Source organism: Dendrobates tinctorius, unplaced genomic scaffold (assembly GCF_039654945.1).
Source record: "Dendrobates tinctorius isolate UK_male_01 unplaced genomic scaffold, ASM3965494v1 ptg000003l, whole genome shotgun sequence".
NCBI lineage: Eukaryota > Metazoa > Chordata > Amphibia > Anura > Dendrobatidae > Dendrobates > Dendrobates tinctorius.
In genome coordinates this window covers 74,046,859-74,066,099 of record NW_027361671.1, presented here as the reverse complement: position 1 = coordinate 74,066,099, position 19,241 = coordinate 74,046,859, and positions in this window count along the sequence as shown.

The following is a 19,241-nucleotide window of genomic DNA, read 5'->3' as shown; positions in this document are numbered from 1 at the left end:
TTTATTCAATGCAAGTAGTACATGGATGCAGGGGAGCAGGTGCAGTGGAGGACGACAGCCATTTTGCATCGGTCAGATGCTTCAACATTTCCAGGTACCTATCTGGACCCATTGAAGCGTCTGATCGACGCAAAATGGCCGTCGTCCTCCACTGCACCTGCTCCCCTGCATCCATGTACTACTTTCATGGAATAAAGAAAGGATTATTTTACTGCATCATGGAGTGACACCTATTTTTTCCTCTTTGGTCTGGACTTTGTACGACGCTGATCGCTTCAGGTGTTGCACCCAGGATTTCGCAAGCCGTACACTGCTTGTCCGTCGAGTAAGCTAGAAACGGTATGTTTTCAGTTGATTGGTGCTGGTTTTTCTCATTTTCCACTATTGAAGAAGATATAGAAACATATTACATGGGAAGAGATGAAATAACAAATGGAGCAATAAGCCACCAATGGAAACTAAACATAGGGAACCTCAAAACATTATCACTCACCTTCCTGCAGTTAAAGGAACAGCAAGGAATGCTAAAACTGCAACTGAATACTAGAATAGTTTATTCAAATCAATCAAATCAAATCAAATTTATTATCGCCAAGTACATATTACATATATCGAAGGAATTCTTTGTGGCAAAGAGGCAACATAATATATAACAACAGATACAACAAGTAACATCTAACAAGACAGATACAGTATATAGTCTACACATGACGATTTAATTGTTGAACAGAGAGTGGATAGAAGCTGTTCATATGGCGGTTGGTGCTGCATTTGGGGACTCTGAAGCGACGTCCTGAAGGGAGTAGTTGGAATGAGGAGTGTCCCGGGTGAGAGGGATCGGATGAAATTTTCAATGCGTGGGATCGAATACTCTTATCATAAAGATCCTGGATTTTAGGCAGGGGGGAACCTATAATTCTCTCTGCTGTTCTGAAAGTCCTTTGTAAGCGAAGTTTGTCATGCGCAGTGGCTCCCCCATACCAGACTATCAGAGAGGAACAAATCACAGATCTGATGACAGCATTAAAGAATAAGATCAGCAGATTCTTAGACAAACCATATCTTTTCAGCTGACGCAGGAAGAACATCCTCTGTTGTGCTTTTCTTATAACAGCATCCACGTTTTTCTCCCATTTAAGATCATGAGAGATGATAACACGAAGGAATTTGGTCTCTGTGACCCTAAGAACCACTTCGTCATGGATGTAGATTGGAAGTATCTCATGTTGATCTTTCCTAAAATCCACAACCATCTCAGATGACATTCTGGACTCTATTGTCACATACACAAATCAATATATAGACATTAAAAGGACAAGTTCATCTGCAACAGAATCATCAAGCCCACAGATGAAATAATACCGAGGGCTTTTATTGGATTATTATACCTTGCAGGAGCTTATAGAGCAAATCACCAAAGTTTGGAGGAGCTTTGCGGTGTAAATGGTGATGGAATAGAAAAATTTGTCCTTGTTATGTGTTTAAAAAGATTCAATATTCCAATTTGTTGCCTTCAGTTTGAAGACTGCCTTCGGTTTGGATGGCTTGCTCCAATTTGCGACTTATCCCAAAAATTTGTTGAAAACTGTAGGAAAAGATATTGCCCTTTTGAGAATGTCACTATTGATGAAATGCTCCCTGGTTTTCATGGCAGATGTGTGAAGGAGAGAATGGCTAATGAAATCAATAATTAAACCTTATATAAGTCAGATCAGAAATGGTGTAGCAACATGGCGTCTGTGTCCTGAATAAAACTCTGAAAGGAATTCTTGGATTGCAGAAGTGAATACACCAAGACACCATATATGGAAGTGGAGTTGGCATCGACCTATAATAGACTGACTCTGACTGTTCAGAAGATTGTGTGCCCTTTTCCTGTCTGTTGTACAGTTCTTTGTCTTGAAAATAAAGTTCAGTTGTGTGCAAGCCTTTGCTGAGAGAGGAGCGTGTATCTGATTCTGTGTATCCGATACATTATTTCCTCTAAGCGCGCAGTCGGCTCACATTAAGTCAGGGACAGGCAATAATTTAGATATCATTTTAAGGGATCACTCTCACAAATGTGCATTTCATCAATACATTCCATCAAACCCTAGCAAATACGGAATTAAAATGTATGCCCTTGTTGATGCCAGGAAGACTTACACAAACAACCTTGACATTTATCCAGGAAAACAGCCAGAAAGTCCATACTGTGTGAGCTAAAAACCCAGTGATGTTGTGAAAGGAATGGCTGAGCACTTATTTGGATGGGATCGCAAAATAACAGCTGAGAATTGGCTTTCAAATTGTAATCTGATTGAGTATCTAAAAATGCAGAATTTTTCATATGTAGGAACTGTAAGAAAAAAATTAAAAAGAATTTCCACCACTGTTTGTAAATGTGAAAGGGAGAAAACAGTACAGCAGTATGTTTGCATTCATTAATGGAAAGGTTTTGGTTTCCTATGTACCGTGCAAAAAGAAAAATGTAATTCTTGTCTCAATGCTTCACGATAATGATGCTATCGATCCTGGGTCTGAAGCACACAACCCTGCCAAAATAATTGCATTTTATAATGCAACCAAAGGGGGTGTTGATGCAGCTGATCAGATGTGCGCAACTTTCAGCATCAGCAGAAACTCCAGGCGCTGGCCAATGGTCATATTTTTCACTTTGTTGAATTTTGGTGGTATAAATTCACAAGTGATTTACCTTGAAAACCAGCTTGAACAACTCCGTAGAAGTGCCTGTCTGAAAAACTAGTGCTTGGAGAGCTACACAGGGGAAGTATGAAAACTATTGGTATCCCCTCTAGCCTTCAAATTCAGCTTAAAAGATTCTGCCCAGAAGATGATAATTAAAATCCACCACCACTACCACTACCACTTTCCAAAAGAAGGAAATGCACCACCTGCACCATGGAAATGAGATATAGAAGGCTAGCTGCATTCTGCCAGTCCTAACAAGCATAATATGAGACCCATTATTCTATATGGAGCAATACATGGGGCCCATTATTCTGTATGGTGCATTATATGAGACCCATTATTCTGAAGGGAACAATACAGTATATGGGGCCCATTATTCTGTTTGAAATGCTATATGGGGCCCACTATTCTGTCTGGAGCAATATATGGGGCTCATTATACAGTATGGAGCACTATATGGGGCTCATTACACAGTATGGAGCAATATATGGGGCTCATTATACTGTATGGACGACTATGTGATGCCCATAATAGTGTATAGAGGACTATACTGTCAGGTATAAAATGAAAACTTTTGAATCTCCTCAAGGCACGCACTGTGCGCTGTGAGGATTCACTTATTTCTGAGCTATTGTAGAATTTACAATAGATATCACTCATGTTATGTAAGAAGTAAGTGGATTCTTAGGCACTGTACTAAACCTATACTTCTGTGTCCTATCTGTGCATCATGAATTGTGGTATGTGTTTAAGGGGCCCACTAAGACTCCCAGGGTCCACGAAAACCTGGAGCTGACCCTGCCCTCCCTAAGACTACACTTTTAAAATCAACCATAATAGCTTGGAAACAGCTACAAAAATATTTTTAAAAGACCAATCTAACTCAAAATTACACTTTATCAACCAGAAGTTATGTAGTTTTTTATTCCCAAGATAAACCTTTCATATTGGAAGAAACAGGCCATTATGTACCTAATGAGATAATTCACTGATTTCTTTCCATAATATACAACTTAATTATGAAGGTCACTACTAAAAATATCTATAGTTGGCAACTTATTAACACATTTTTCAAAAACGGAAAGAGATTTCCTTAAATTTTCCAATAATAATTGTCCTTTTCCTGTATTATTTTGTGAAACTAATAAAATATACCACAAATTTAAATTTTGTATAGGGCTTAATAAATGATCAAACATTCCTACATGGGAAAAAGAGCTACAATTCAAATTTAAAGATGAACAGCTTCTAGAACCACTAAATATAGCATATTCTAATACAATAACATTGCAAGAAACCTTTTACAAAATCTAGGTGGCATAATGCTCAACAAAAACTCAGCATGATTAGTAGTTAGCAAATACAATCTGTAAAGTTCAGGGTTGGTACCTGAACTCCGTACATGGACTTCTCCCATATGTCCTGAAAAAATAGGATTTAAAGACAATAGATGTCATAATTAGCGAAGAAGACTCAACAATATTTATGACCTACTAGAGACCGTGAGTCAATATATCTCCAAGAGTTTTATACAAAAGAATAAGATTTTATTAGATAAATATGTACAAACACTAGTAAAAAATGCCTTGCATTAACCCCTTCCCTACATGCACTGCACTAGTGCTGCTCTGCAGGAGGTGTGCTACCGCAAACAGCAGTACTAGTATGGAGCACGGATCGTGCGGCCTCACGCTGAGTGCAGCAGTGATCAGATGCGGGTGTCAGCTGTCTATGACAGCTGACATGCCGCAGCAATGCCCATGATCGGTGCTAGCACTGATCTTGGGCATTTAACCCTTCTGATGCCACTGTCAGTAACTGCTGCTTCCATTGGGACAATGCAATGCAATCACATTTGCCTGATGGTCTTCATTAAGACCCCCGGCACCAAGAGGGCTGTGGGGTCCTGCAGGGTCCTGCAGAGAGGTGGCTTGTGAGCGCCTGCTGAGAGCAAGTGCAGCATGCCTCCTTCCCTGTCTGTCATATCTCTGATCTGATACTCAGTAATTCAAAGTGTCAGATCAGCGATCTGACATTATATAGTGATTTCCCATCCAGGGACAATGTAAAAAAGTGTAAAAAAAAATTAGAATATGTAAAAATATTTTTTTTTTAAATTCCTAAGTAAATAAAAAAATATATTTTTTCCAATAAATACAATTATTTATGTAAATAAAAAAAATAATAAAAGTACACATATTTGGTATTGCCGCATCTGTAATGACCCAATCTCTAAAATTAGCCCACAAGTTAACCCCTTCAGTGAGCACCATAAAAAATAAATAAAAAATGAGGCAAAAAACAATGCTTTGTCATCATACTGCTGAACAAAAAGTTCAATAAAATTAGATAAAAAAGACAGATGTAAATAAAAATGGTACCGCTGAAAACGTCATCTTTTTCTGCAAAAAACAAGCCACCATACAGCTCCATCAGCAGAAAAATAAAAAAGTTATAGCTCTCAGAAAATAATTTTTTCTCTAAAATACTTTTTATTGTGTAAAAGCACAAAAACATAAAAAAAATAAATTAAGTATCGCTGTATTTGTAATGACCCGAAGAGTAAAGCTACCTTATCAATTTTACTACATGTGGAGCAGTATAAAAAATAAACAATCAACAATTCCTGAATTGCTGGTTTTTGTTCATTCTGTCTCCCAAAAATAGGAACAGAAAGCGATCAAAAAATGTCATTTGCACGAAAATGGTACCAATAAAAATGTCGGCTCATCCCGCCAAAAACAAGCCATAACATGACTCTGCCGGCCGAAATATAAAAAATTATAGCTTTCAAAATATGGTGATACAAAAACTAGTTTTTGCAATAAAAAGCGTATTTTAGTGTGTGACAGCTGCCATTCATAAAGACCTGATATAAATCTGGTATTGCTGTAATCGGACCGACTCAAAGAATAAAGTCGCCTTATTACAATATACCGCATGAGGAACGGCATAAAAAATAAAACCAAATGTTCACATGCTGTTGATTTTTTTCATTCTCCCTCCCAAAGATTGCAGTAAGACTTGGCACACATTTATCCCGCACTCTGCACTGAGCGCTTACACTGGAATTTCTGTGCAAATCTCTGAAATACAAGATCAGACAGAACTCTATAATGAGGCAGATGGAGCCACTGTGGATGCCATCTGAAATATGATCTGGTGGTGTTCGTCATTTTAGGATTGCATAAAAGTGCTGTCAGCCACAGTTTTGTGCACTTCTGAAAAGGACACTGCTGAACAGAAGCAAGACGGAGTCCAGAGTAAATCTGCTGCCTCTTTAAAGTGAATGGATCCCTTGGGGGTTTCATCTGTCATCTCACTTGGAAGTTTAGATGGAAATCACAAAGTAAGTGGTCAGCATAGTGTGCCAGATAACTGTGATTCCAAACATTATGTAAAATGTTCCCAATAAAAGCTTCAACTAAATCCACAAAAAAAGCAAGTCCCTACTCAAGTCGCTCATTTGTTAATGCAAATATAGGGGTACTCCATGTAAATGGTGGCACAAAGGCTCTGGAAAAGTTAAATGGCTTCATGCTCCCCAAAAGAAATTCAGCAAATTCTGCGCTCTCAAATCCAAATGCCCCTCCTCCCTTCTGATCCCCACAGTGTACCTAAACCACATATAGCTCCACATTTTTGCCATTTCTGTAGTGATGAGAGCCCACCTATCTTATGGGTGCGTGTCTCCAGAAGCATGAACTAGGCTTAATGTACTGGTCACTACAACTGCAGTTTGCAATTATCACTCAACGACATCCTCTGCTGCCTTTTTCTGGAAAACACCCATGGAGTCAAAATAGTCACTACATCTGTAGATAAATTCCCAAATGGTTATAATTTCCAAAATGTGGTCACTTGAGGGGGGGTTCTGCATTTCTAAAAGGCTCTTTATATGGAATCCATAAACTAGTGTAGGAAAATCTGCTCTCCAAGAGGCAAACAGCGCTCTGTCCCTCCGGAGTCACTCCGTATGGCTAAGTAGTACCATACAATCACATATGGGGTATTTCCACATTCAGCAGAAATTGTGGGACAAATTCTGCTGCCATTTTTACCCATTTCTCAGTGTGAAAATGTAAAATGTGGGGCTAACACACAATCTTGGTGGTAAATTATTTTTTGTTCACTGTCCAATAGTAAAATAAAGTCTGTGACACACCTGTGGTGTCAATATAATCACTGATCCCCTATATGTATTCATTGAGAGGTTTAATTGGTAAAATGGGGTCACTTATGGGGGGTACTGCTCTTCTGGAATCTCATGGGCTCTGTCAGTGTAACAAGGCACCCTCAAACAAGTGCAGGAACATTTGCACTGTAATATGGTGCTACTTCCCTTCTGAGCTCTGCACTGTACTAATTGTGTTTGTCACAGACATCTATATATCTATCTATTCCATTTCTATTTACTGTAGGCAATCCATCTCTCTACTGCATCTGTGGAGCTCAGCCACAGTGATCTTGTGGTTCTTCTTTAACGCTCTCACCAAGGCTCTTCTCCCAGGATTGCTCAGTTAGGCTGGACAGCAAGGTCTAGGAAGACTTCTCGTGGTCCCAAACATTTTCCATTTAAAGATTATGGAGGCCACTGTGCTCTCAGGAACCTTGAGTACTGAAGAAATGCTTTTGTAACCTTGGCCAGATGTGTGCTTTGCCACAATTCTGCTTCTGAGCTTCTTGGCCAGTTCCTTTGACCTCATGATTCTCATTTGGTCTGACATGCACTGTGAGCTGTGAGGTCTTATATAGACAGGTGTGTGACTTTACAAATTAAGTCCTATAAGTTTAATTAAACACAGCTGGACTCCAATGAAGGAGTAGAACCGTCTCAAGGAGGATAACAAGGAAATGGACAGCATGTTACTTAAATATGAGTGTATGAGCAAAGGGTCTGAATACTTATGACCATGTGATATTTCAGTTTTTCTTCTTTAATAAATTTGAAAACATTTCTTTCTACATTTCTGTTTTTTTCACTCAAGATGGGGTGCAGAGTGTACATTAACCCCTTCCTGACATGAGACGTACTATCCCGTCCACGGTACCCGGGCCCGTATGACCGGGGACGGGATAGTACGTCTACCGCGATCAGCGGCGCCCACGTGGTGAGCGCCGCTGATCGCGGCCGGGTGTCAGCTGATTATCACAGCTGACACCCGGCACAATGTGTCAGGGGCGGTCACGGACCGCCCCCGACACATTAACCCCTTGCACACCGCGATCAAACGCGATCGCGGTGTACCGGGAGTTAAAGGGAAGCATCGGCAGGGAGGGGGCTCCCTCCGTGCTTCCCTGAGCCCCCCACGGCAGCGCAATGTGCAGCGCTGCTGCGGGGGACTCCTATCCCCCAGGCCCCCGAATCCAAGATGGCGACGGGGGCCTTCGGGGGCCTGGGGAAGCTGGCTTCCTCAGTGCCTGCAAAGCGCAGGCATGAGGAAGCCTTGTGCACTGCCTGTGACAGATTGCTGATCTGTCACAGTGATCTGTGATGTGACAGATCAGCGATCTGTCACAGGACAGTGATGTCCCACCTGGGACTATGTAATAAAGTAAAAAAAAATTAAAAAAAAAGTGTAAAAATAAATTAAAAAAAATCGCCAAATAAATTAGTAAAAAAAAAAAAAAATATTCCCCAATAAATTCATTTTTTTAAAATAATAAAAAAAAAAAACAATAAATGTACACATATTAGGTATCGCCGCGTCCGTAACGACCTGCCCTATAAAACTGTCCCATTAGTTAACCCCTTTAGCGAACCCCTTAAAAAATAAAAATAAAAAACGAAGCAAAAAATAATGATTTATTATCATACCGCCAAACAAAAAGTGCAATAACGCGAGATCAAAAAGACGCATATAAATATCCATGGTACCGCTGAAAACGTCATCTTGTCCCGCAAAAAACAAGCTGCCACACAGCATCATCAGCAAAAAAATAAAAAAGTTATAACTCGCAGAATAAAGTGATGCAAAAATAATTATTTTTTATATAAAATAGTTTTCATTGCATAAAACCGACAAAAACATAAAAAAAGACCTAAATGAGGTATCGCTGTAACCGTACTGACCCGAAGAATAAAAGCGCTTTATCAATTTTACCGCACGCGGAACGGTGTAAACGCACCCCCCCCAAAAGAAATTCATGAAACGCTGGTTTTTGTTCATTCTGCGTCCCAAAAATCGGAATAAAAAGCGATCAAAAAATTTCACGTGCCCGAAAATGGTACCAATAAAAACGTCAACTCGTCCCGCAAAAAATAAGACCTCACATGACTCGGTGGGTCAAAATACGGAAAAATTATAGCTCTCAATATGTGGTGATGCAAAAACTATTTTTACAATAAAAAGCGTCTTTTAGCGTGCGACAGCCGCCAAACATAAAAACCGCCATAAATAGTAAATCAAACCCCCCGTTATCACCCCTTTAGTTAGGGAAAAATAATAAAATAAAAAAAATGTATTTATTTCCATTTTTCCATTAGGGTTAGGGCTAGGGTTAGGGCTAGGGGTGTGTTGGGGTAGGGTTAGGTTAGGGTTAGGGCTAGGGTTAGGGTTAGGGCTAGGGTTAGGGCTAGGGTTAGGGCTAGGGTTAGGGCTAGGGTTAGGGCTAGGGTTAGGGGCGTGTTGGGGTTCGGGTTGGAGTTAGAATTGGGGGTTTCCACTGTTTGGGCACATCAGGGGCTCTCCAAATGCAACATGGCGTCTGATCTCAATTCCAGCCAATTCTGAGTTGAAAAAGTCAAATGGTGCTCCTTCCCTTCCAAGCTCTGCTATGCGCCCAAACAGTGTTTTACCCCCACATGTAGGGTATCAGCCTACTCAGGACAAATTGCAAAACAATTTTTGGGGTCCAATTTCTCCTGTTACCCTTAGGAAAATAAAAAATTGGGGGCAAAAATATCATTTTTGTGGAAAAAAAATGATTTTTTTATTTTCACGTCCGAGTGTTATAAACTTCTGTGAAGCACTTGGGGGTTCAAAGTGCTCACCACACATCTAGATAAGTTCCGTGGGGGGTCTACTGTCCAAAATGGGGTCACTTGTGGGGAGTTTCAATAGTTTAGGTACATCAGGGGCTCTCCAAACGCACATGACAACCGCAGACCATTCCATCAAAGTCTGCGTTCCAAAACGTCACTGCTTCCCTTCCGAGCCCCGACGTGTGTCCATACAGTAGTTTTCTCCCACATATGGGGTGTCAGCGTACTCAGGACAAATTGGACAACAACTTTTGGGGTCCAATTTCTCCTGGTACCCTTGGGAAAATAAAAAAAATGGTGACTAAAAGATCATGTTTGTGGAAAAAATACGAATTTTTTATTTTCACGCCCGGGCGTTGTAAACTTCTGTGAAGCACTGGGGGGGTCAAAGTGCTCACCACACATCTAGATAAGTTCCTTGGGGGGTCTAGTTTACAAAATGGTGTCATTTGTGGGGGGTTTCCACTGTTTAGGTACATTAGGGGCTCTCCAAAGGCAACATGACACCCGCAGACCATTCCATCAAAGTCTGCATTCCAAAACGTCACTACTTCCCTTCCGAGCCCTGACGTGTGCCCATACAGTAGTTTTCTCCCACATATGGGGTAGCAGCGTACTCAGGACAAATTGGAAAACAACTTTTGGGGTCCAATTTCTCCTGGTACCCTTGGGAAAATAAAAAAAATGGTGACTAAAAGATCATGTTTGTGGAAAAAATACGAATTTTTTATTTTCACGCCCGGGCGTTGTAAACTTCTGTGAAGCACTGGGGGGGTCAAAGTGCTCACCACACATCTAGATAAGTTCCTTGGGGGGTCTAGTTTACAAAATGGTGTCATTTGTGGGGGGTTTCCACTGTTTAGGTACATTAGGGGCTCTCCAAAGGCAACATGACACCCGCAGACCATTCCATCAAAGTCTGCATTCCAAAACGTCACTACTTCCCTTCCGAGCCCTGACGTGTGCCCATACAGTAGTTTTCTCCCACATATGGGGTAGCAGCGTACTCAGGACAAATTGGAAAACAACTTTTGGGGTCCAATTTCTCCTGGTACCCTTGGGAAAATAAAAAAATGGTGACTAAAAGATCATGTTTGTGGAAAAAATACGAATTTTTTATTTTCACGCCCGGGCGTTGTAAACTTCTGTGAAGCACTGGGGGGGTCAAAGTGCTCACCACACATCTAGATAAGTTCCTTGGGGGGTCTAGTTTACAAAATGGTGTCATTTGTGGGGGGTTTCCACTGTTTAGGTACATTAGGGGCTCTCCAAAGGCAATATCACACCCGCAGACCATTCCATCAAAGTCTGCATTCCAAAACGTCACTACTTCCCTTCCGAGCCCCGACGTGTGCCCATACAGTAGTTTTCTCCCACATATGGGGTATCAGCATACTCAGGACAAATTGGACAACAACTTTTGGGGTCCAATTTCTCCTGGTACCCTTGGGAAAATAAAAAAATGGTGACTAAAAGATCATGTTTGTGGAAAAAATACGAATTTTTTATTTTCACGCCCGGGCGTTGTAAACTTCTGTGAAGCACTGGGGGGGTCAAAGTGCTCACCACACATCTAGATAAGTTCCTTAGGGGGTCTAGTTTCCAAAATGGTGTCATTTGTGGGGGGTTCCACTGTTTTGGTACATCAGGAGTTTTCCAAACGCGACATGGTGTCCGATCTCAATTCCAGCCAAAAACGTCAAATGGCGCTGCTTCCCTTCCGAGCTCTGCCATGCCCCCAAATAGTGGTTTACCCCCACATGTGGGGTATCAGCGTACTCAGGACAAATTGCACAATAACTTTTAGGGTCCTGTTACCCTTGGAAAAATAAGAATTGAGGGTGAAAAGATCATTTTTGTGGAAAAAATATTATTTTTTAATTGTATGGCTTTATGTTATAAACTTCTGTGAAGCCCATGGGGGTTCAAAGTTCTCACCACACATCTAGATAAGTTCCTTAGGGTGTCTAGTTTCCAAAATGGTGTCATTTGTGGGGGGTTTCCACTGTTTTGGTACATCAGGGGTTTTCCAAACGAGACATGGTGTCCGATCTCAATTCCAGCCAAAAACGTCAAATGGCGCTGCTTCCCTTCCGAGCTCTGCCATGCGCCCAAATAGTGGTTTACCCCCACATGTGGGGTATCAGCGTACTCAGGACAAATTGCACAATAACTTTTAGGGTCCTGTTACCCTTGGAAAAATAAGAATTGAGGGTGAAAAGATCATTTTTGTTTAAAAAATATGATTTTTTAATAGTATGGCTTTATGTTATAAACTTCTGTGAAGCCCATGGGGGTTCAAAGTTCTCACCACACATCTAGATAAGTTCCTTAGGGGGTCTAGTTTCCAAAATGGTGTCATTTGTGGGGGGTTTCCACTGTTTTGGTACATCAGGGGTTTTCCAAACGCGACATGGTGTCCGATCTCAATTCCAGCCAAAAACGTCAAATGGCGCTGCTTCCCTTCCGAGCTCTGCCATGCGCCCAAATAGTGGTTTACCCCCACATGTGGGGTATCAGCGTACTCAGGACAAATTGCACAATAACTTTTAGGGTCCTGTTACCCTTGGGAAAATAAAAATTGGGGTGAAAAGATCATTTTTGTGGAAAAAATATGATTTTTTAATTGTACCGCTGTACGTTATAAACTTCTGTAAAGCCCTTGTGGGTTCAAAGTTCTCACCACATATCTAGATAAGTTCCTTGGGGGGTCTAGTTTCCAAAATGGGGTCACTTGTAGGGGGTTTCCACTGTTTAGGTACATCAGGGACTCTCCAAACGTGACATGGCGTCCAATCTGAATTCCAGCCAATTTTGCATTGAAAAAGTCAAACGGCGCTCCTTCCATTCTGAGCTCTGCCATGCGCCGAAACAGTCGTTCCCCCCCACATATCAGGTATCTGCGTACTCAGGACAAATTGCACAATAACTTTTGCAGTTCAATTTCTCCTGTTACCCTTGGTAAAATAAAAAAAATTGAACCTGAAGTATTTTTTTTATGAAAAAAAGTTAGATGTTCATTTTTTTTTAAATATTCAAAAAAATTCCTGTGACGCACCTAAAGGGTTAATAAACTTCTTGAATGTGGTTTTGAGCACCTTAAGGGGTGCAGTTTTTAGAATGGTGTCACTTTTGTGTATTTTCTATCATATAGACCCCTCAAAGTGGCTTCAAATGTGATGTGGTCCTAAAAATAAAATGGTGTTGTAAAAATGAGAAATCGCTGGTCAACTTTTAACCCTTATAACTTCCTAACAAAAAAAAATTTTGGTTCCAAAATTGTGCTGATGTAAAGTAAACATGTGGGAAATGTTAGTTATCAAGTTTTTTGTGTGCCTTATCTCTGTGATTTAAGGGCATAAAAATTCAAAGTTGGAAAATTGCGAAATTTTCAAAATTTTTGCCAAATTTCCGTTTTTCTCACAAATAAACGCAAGTTATTTGAATGAAATTTTACCACTAACATGAAGTACAATATGTCACGAGAAAACAATGTCAGAATCACCGGGATCCATGGAAGCGTTCGAGAGTTATGACCTCATAAAGGTACAGTGGTCAGAATTGTAAAAATTGGCCCGGTCATGAACGTGCAAACCACCCTTGGGGGTGAAGGGGTTAATGAGAAAAAATTGAACTTTTTTGAATTTACCAAATGGCTGCAATGAAACAAAGAGTGAAAAATTTAAAAGTGTCTGAATACTTTCCGTACCACTGTATATTATTATACTCTCTTCACATATATACATATTTTTTTTTACTTTATGACCATGATATTGTATCATTATCTTTACAATAGTCCGTGTACCCATGCTCGGTTTTCTAATTTCTTTGAGCTCAGTCTGTTATCCTCAATTGTTCTATACATATGGAAAACTGTTTCCTGATATCCCAGAGCTTAACTTCTTCACCCCGGAGCCTGTTTTCACCTTCCTGACCAGGACAATTTTTACAAGTCTGACCACTGTCACTTTAGGTCATAACTCAAAACACTTCAACATATCACGGTGATTCTGAGATTGTTTTCTCATGACATATTGTACTTTATAATAGTGATAAAATTTCTTTGGCATAACTTGCATTTATTTGTGAAAAAAATTGAAATTTGACAAAAATGGCAAAAATTTTGCAATTTTCAAACTTTTAATTTTTATGTCCTTAAATCAGAGAGTCATCACGCAAAATGGTTAATAAATAACATTTCCCACATGTCTACTTTATATTAGTAAAATTTTTGAAACATAATTTTTTTGTTAGTAAGTTATAAGGGTTAAAATTTGACCAGCGCTTTCTCATTATTACAACAAAATTTACAAAACCATGTTTTTATGGACATCTAACATATGAAGTGACTTTGAGGGGCCTAAATGACAGGAAATACCCAAAAATGACACCATTCAAAAATGTCACCCCTCATCACACTCAAAACCACATTCAAGAAGTTTATTAACCTTTCAGGTGCGTCACAGGAATTTTTGTAATGGGGAAGGAAAAAATAAACATTTATTATTCCTTCACAAAAAATTTCCTAATCTTTTTAACTTTCGGTAAGGCAACAGGAGAAAATGGAACATACAATTTGTGCAATTTCTCCTGAGCATGCGGATGCCCCATATGTGGAGAAAATCTAAAATTAGGTTCATGGCAGGGCTCTGAAGTGAAGGAGTGCCATTTGAGTTTTTGAATGTAAAATATGCTGGAATAATTAGCGGAGTGTCTGAGCAAAGGGTCTGAATACTTATGATCATGTAACATTTCAGTTTTTCTTTTTTAATAAATTTGCAAAAAATTCTACATTTCTGTTTTCTGTGCAGAGTGTACATTAATGAGAAAAAAATGAACTTTTTTGAATTTACCAAATGGCTGCAAGGGGTGTGAATACTCTCCATACCTACTGTATATGCCTCCTTTGTGCATACAGACTTGTATTTACTCAGATTTCAACAGAAAATATCGGATTTTAGGTTGAAGTCATGAATAATGTCAATTACTTGGGCTTAGAATTCCCCAAAAGCATGTCAAAGTAGAACTGGTAGTAATTCTGGGAATTGTCAAACTGAAAATAGCATAACTTTAAGAGTTGCAATACAGCATGATATTTCTCATGCAGTCACTAAATCAACCACAAAGAAATTAGTGTCAATCATACTTAGTATTTATAATGTTGAATTATCATTAAATTAATCAATACATTAAGAGCATCACAATTAAATTAACCGCTTCATGACCTAGGATGCATCCATACTTCCTGGCTGTGAAGAGGTTACGATCTTATTCAAATGGATATATCATGGTGAGAGATGAGCGACTTTGCCTTTTTTCGGGTTGAGTCGGGTTTCATGAAACCCGACTTTCTCAAAAGTCGGGTCGAACAAAATCTGCTGATTATCGTGAAAAGTCGAAGGCCGACTGAAACACGAAACCCAATGCAAGTCAATGGGGAAGAAAAGTCAGGAGTGAGTGGAGGACAGGAAACACACCTGCAGTGCCCATTTTAATGCCAAAAGCATCAATTCTTATTACTTAAGCTTGTCAACCTTAATTTACTTTATAATAATAGTTAGGCATTGAAAACTGGGGGTTATTTGGCTAAAGTTGTGGGGGGGTAGAGCTGACTCAAGATTTTTATGGGCCTAGGGCCAAAGAGTGTCAATGGGCTCCTTTAACACATGACACAATTCATGATCCTCTGATACGGCAGAGAAATAGTGGTATAGTACAATGAAAAATACTTCACTTCTTACATCTCATGGCTGATATCAATTTTAAATTCTCCAATAGCTCCAAAAACGGACAGTATATTACTCCATACAGTATTATGGCCACCGCATAGTGCGCTATACAGAGTAATGATGCCCATAAATTTCTCCATACAGAATTATTGGTCCCATATAATGTTTGCAACAGTATATGATGAACTCTACATAATGCTACCGTATATGTTGGTCTCCATGGATGAAGCTCTACTGTGTTATGGGCCCAAATAATGCTCCATATATAATGTCCCCCATTTCTAATGCTCCAGTGCATAATGGGCCCTGTAGATGCTGCTCCAGTGTCTGATGTCCACCTTTGGAATGCTCCAGTGTATGGTGGGCCTCATAAATCATTCTCCAGAGTATTGTGCTCCCCAAAAATAGCTGTTCTATTGAAAACAATTAAATAAGTCTCCTCGCTAGGGAATCCCTGTACTAGTCTGGACTCCTCGTCATCCCCATCTTCCATCTCACTGCACTTGGACTGTTTAGGCAGAGGGCGTACAGACGTGATGTCACCACGCTCTCTGACCAGAAAGTCACTGTCAGGAAACGCGGAAGACGTCACTGCGGTGGAGCAGGGAGAGGTAAGTATTTTAACTTTGCAAGTGCTGTGATCCTGAGCAAGCAGGGGGGCCCACTTGTTGGCGACAGCACTGGCATAGTACGCCGGTGTGTCTGACAGCATGTGTGCACCCCCACCGTCAGAGACACTTGATTCTACTATGAGGGACCTTGTGCCAGTGCCGTTGCCAAACAGTGTGCCCACCCACCTGTCCAGGGCAACGGCACTCGCATGGGTGCGTGTGCCAGGTGGTGACCCCGGCCCTGTGGGGGGAGGCAGCCCAGTTAGGGAGGTGGTAAAATTGGCATATGTTGATGTTGGACATTCAGCAGCTGCAAATGGAGTAATTGGAGAAGTCTGCAGAAAAGGAGGACAAAAGCAAGCCATTTTTCTGGCAACCTACGTGTCAGCAGGGGAGGGTGGGACAAAATCCTTTGAAACCCTTGCATGGTTCATTTTAATGAAGGTTAGATCATGAACATTTTGGGTCGACAGACGGGTCCTTTTTTCTGTCAGGATTGATCCAGCAGCACTGAAGACTCGTTCAGAAAACACACTAGCAGCAGGGCAAGCGAGCTCCTGTAAGGCATATTGTGCCAATTCAGGCCAGGTGTCAAGTTTGCTGGCCCACTAGTCAAAGGGGAATGACCTGTGAGGGAGAACATCGATATGGGAGGAGAAGTAGTTTGTTACGATAGTTGACAACTGCTGTCTCCTGTCACTTTCGATCGATGCAGTATTACCCGTCGTGTGAGCGGTACTTGAAAAATCAGTCCACAACATGGTCATGAAGCCCATGTGTCCAACGCCACTTCGGCTGTGTGCACCACGAACGCCTCTTTCATGTTGCCACCTACGGCTTGTTGGAAAAACATCACTGCCGCTGTGTGCTGGGAATGCCTCAAGCAAACGGTTTAGCCAATATTATTATTATTTATTTATATAGCACCATTGATTCCATGGTGCTGTACATGAGAAGGGGTTACATACAAATTACAGATATCACTTATAGTAAACAAACTAACAATGACAGACTGATACAGAGGGGAGAGAGGACCCTGCTTTTTTGGGCTTACATGCTACAGGATGATGGGGAAGGCGACAGTCGGTTGGTGGGTTGCAGCAGTTCCGGTGTTGGTTGAGGTGATATCACCGGTAGTGGTGAGAGAGAAGGAGGTAGTGGGGTCATTGCAGGCTGTAGACTTTCTTGAAGAGGTGGGTTTTCAGGTTCCATCTGAAGGATCCAAATGTGGTTGATAGTCGGACTTGTTGGGGCAAAGAATTCCAGAGAATAGGGGCTATTCGGGAGAAGTCTTGGAGACGGTTAGGTGAGGAGTGAATAAGTGTGGAGGAGAGAAGGAGGTCTTGGGAGGACCAGAGATTACGTGAGGGAAGGTATCAGGAGATTATTTCAGAGACATATGGGGGAGACAGGTTATACATGGCCTTGTAGGTCAGTATTAGTAATTTGAACTGGATACGCTGAGGGAATGGGAGCCAGTGAAGAGAATTGCAGAGGGGAGAAGCGGAGGAGTAGCGAGGAGAGAGATGAATTAGTCAGGCGGCAGATTTAAGGATGGACTGGAGAGGTGCGAGGGTGTTAGCAGGGAGACCACAGAAAATGGCGTTGCAGTAGTCGAGGCGGGAGATGATGAGGGCATGCACAAGCATTTTAGTAGATTGAGGGTTGAGGAAAGGATGGATTCTGGAAATATTTTTGAGCTGGAGGAGACAGGAGGTAGAAAGAGCTTGGATGTGGGGTTTGAAGGACAGGGCAGAGTCAAAGGTTACTCCGAGGCAGCGGACTTCTGGTACTGGGGAAAGTGTGATATCATTAATTGTTATAGCTAGGTCGGGTAAGGAAGATCTGTGAGATGGAGGAAAGATGATGAGTTCAGATTTGTCTACATTGAGTTTGAGGAAGCGGGAGGAGAAGAAGGAGGATATGGCTGATAGACACTCTGGGATTCTGGACAGCAGAGAGGTGACGTCTGGGACAGAGAGGTAGATCTGAGTGTCATCAGCATAAAGGTGGTAGTGGAATCCGTGGGACTTTATGAGTTGCCCCAGACCAAGTGTATAGATTGAGAAGAGTAGGAGTCCTAAAACAGAGCCTTGGGGGACTCCAACAGAGAGAGGGTGAGATGAGGAGGTGGTGTGGGAGTGGGAGACGCTGAATGTGCTGTTGGAAAGGTATGAGGAGATCCAGGATAGGGAAAGGCCTTTGATGCCGAAGGAGGAGAGGATCTGTAGTAGGAGGCAGTGGTCAACTGTGTCAAATGCAGAGGACAGGTCTAGAAGCAGGAGTATAGAGTATTGTCCATTTGATTTGGCTGTAAGTAGGTCGTTAGTAATTTTGGTCAGGGCTGTCTCAGTGGAGTGATGGGGGCGGAAACCAGATTGTAGATTGTCAAAGAGCAAGTTAGATGATAGGTGGGAGGAAAGTTCAGCGTGGATGTGCTGTTCCAGGAGTTTGGAAGCGAATGGAAGCAATGATATTGGGCGATAGCCGGACATAGCGGTTGGGTCGAGGGTTGGCTTTTTAAGGATAGGCGTGATTGTGGCATGTTTGAAAGCAGAAGGGAAGGTACCGGACATTAGTGATAGGTTGAAGAGGTGGGTTAGGGATGGGATAAGTGTGGTGGTGAGGTTGGAGAGGAGGTGGGATGGGATGGGGTCTAGTGCACAGGTTGTGAGGTGCGATTTGGAGAAGAGATTATTAAGCTCCCCTTCAGTGGTGTTGGAGAGTGAGGTTATGGGGTTTGGGCATTGGTCTGGTATACAAAGGGGTTGTGGTGGTTGAGTGATAAAGACTTGCCATGTTTGGTCAATCTTGTTCTTGAAGTGTGTGGCAAAGTCCTCGGCAGAGATGAGGGAGGTTGGAGGAGGCAGTGGTGGGCGGAGGAGGGAGTTAAAAGTTTTGAATAACTGTTTTGGGTTGTAAGATAGGGAAGATACGAGGGTTGTGAAGTAGGCCTGTTTAGCAGAGGTGAGGGCAGATTTGAAATCGAGTGTTGCCTGTTCGAATGTGGTGAAGTCATCTTGCGAATTTGTTTTCTTCCAGCGCCGCTCTGCAATCCTGGACACTTGCCGGAGCTTTTTAGTGGTGTTATTGTGCCAGGGTTGTCTGTTGGTATGTCGCATTCTGCCATGAACGAGAGGCAACCGCGTCAATAGCTGATGCGAGTGTAGCATTGTAGAAAGCAGTGGCACCGTCTGTGTCATGGAGTGAGGATATGGATGCAAG